The sequence below is a fragment of the Halichoerus grypus genome, chromosome 1 (assembly GCF_964656455.1).
Source record: "Halichoerus grypus chromosome 1, mHalGry1.hap1.1, whole genome shotgun sequence".
In the NCBI taxonomy this organism is placed as follows: domain Eukaryota; kingdom Metazoa; phylum Chordata; class Mammalia; order Carnivora; family Phocidae; genus Halichoerus; species Halichoerus grypus.
In genome coordinates, this window is record NC_135712.1 from 83,177,660 (window position 1) to 83,179,577 (window position 1,918).

The window sequence follows — 1,918 nt, forward strand, 5'->3', positions numbered from 1 at the left end:
TGCCCTGAGGAGGCTTTCTCTGGGCTCTGCCCTTTGGCTCTCTTTCTCCTTCATCTACTCAGAAAACTCCCCACTTCCTAAGCCTCCCTCTTCCTGCCCTCCTTTCCCACAGAGGAAGCATCTCTGAGGTGGGCGGAGCAGGGCCCAAGTCAGAGATTCTCACCTGACTATTCATCACAATCATCTAGAGGTTGGAAAATAACAGATGGGGGCTCTCTTCTCCTCCCCATTCAACAGACAGCAGCATCTTCTTGTGCTGTGCCAGCTGCATCCCCAAGATATGATGGTGAAGGTCAGAGTAAATGGATTTGGCCATATTGGGCACCTGGTCACCAGGGCTGCTTTCAACTCTGGCAAAGTGGACATTGTCACCACCAATGACCCCTTCTCATTGACCTCAAATACATGGTCTACATGTTCCAAGTATGATTCCACCCATGACAAAGTCAATGGCACAGTCAAGGCTGAGAATAGGAAACTTGTCATCAAAAGAAAGCCCACCTCTGGGGCACCTGGGAGGTTCAGTTGGTTAAGAACCTGCCTTCAGCTGAGGTCATGATCCCAGGGTCCAAGGATCGAGCCCCGCATTGGGCTCCCTGCTCAGCAGGGAGCCACTTCTCCCTCTCCAGCTTACCCTGCTTGTGCTCTCTCTCTCTTTGTCTCAAATAAATAAATAAAATCTTTAAAATAAAAAAAGAAAGAAAAGAAAAGAAAGCCCATCTCCATCTTCTAAGAGAAAGTTCCCGCCAACATCATGGGGTGATGCTGGTGCTGAGTACCTTGTGGAGTCCACTGGGGTCTTCACCACCATGAAGAAGGCTGGGGCTCATTTGAAAGGTAGAGCTAAGAGGGTCATCATCTCTGCCCATCCTGCTAATGCCCCCATATTTGTGATGGGAGTGAACCATAAGAAATATACAACTTTCTCAAGGTTGTCAGCAATGCCCCCTACACCACCAAATGCTTGGCCCCTCTGGCAGGGGTCATCCATGACAACTTTGGCATAATGGAGGGACTCATGACCACAGTCCATGCCATCACTGCCACCCTGAAGACTGTCGATGGCCCCTCTGGGAAGCTTGTGTGGTGGCCAAGAGACTACCCAGAACATCATCCCTGCTTCTACTGGTGCTGCCAAGGCTGTAGGCAAGGTCATCCTTGTACTGAACCGGAAGCTCACTGGCATGGCCTTTCATGTCCCCACCCCCAACACGTCAGTCGTGGATCTGACCTGCCACCTGGAGAAAGCTGCCAAATACGATGACATCAAGAAGGTGGTGAAGCAGGCATCGGAGTGTCCCCTCCAGGGCATCCTGGGTGATGCTGAGGATCAGCTGGTCTCCTGTGACTTCAACAGTGACACCCACTCTTCCACCTTTGATGCTGGGGCTGCGTTGCCCTTAATGACCATTTTTGTCAAGCTCATTTCCTAGCACAATAATGAATTTGGCTAAAGCGACTGAGTGGTAGATTTTGTGGTCTACGTGGCCTCCAAAGAGTAAGAGCCCCCTGGACCACCAGCCCCAGCAAGAGCAAGAGGAAGAGAGGGGCCTTCAGCTGCTAGGGAGTCCTTGCCCCAACTTCTCCCCCAACACACTGAGAATCTCCTGACCTCTACACAGTTTCCATTCCAGATCCCCTGAAGAAGGGGAGGGGCTTGGGGAGAACTGCCTTGTCATGTACTATCAATAAAGGACACTGTACCCAGCCAAAAAAAAGGAAAAATAACATATGGGTATGTGTGATCATTGCTTTCTGGAAGAAAACAGATCATAAGTCACTGTTGGAAGTGTTCGCCTTTGAAAGGAAGGACTGAGGCCTGGATAGAAGGGGTACAGACTTTCTTTCTGTACTGTGAATTTTTACTTTGGGTATGCATGTCATTTAATTTTCTTAAAACATGGAAAAAACAGATGCT

General features: G+C 49.5%; 1 pseudogene; it reads left to right on the forward strand.

Annotated features, from left to right (window-relative positions):
* The first annotated feature begins 283 nt into the window (after positions 1-283).
* Positions 284-1,533, forward strand: LOC118537642 (glyceraldehyde-3-phosphate dehydrogenase-like; annotated as a pseudogene).
* Positions 1,534-1,918: the final 385 nt, after the last annotated feature.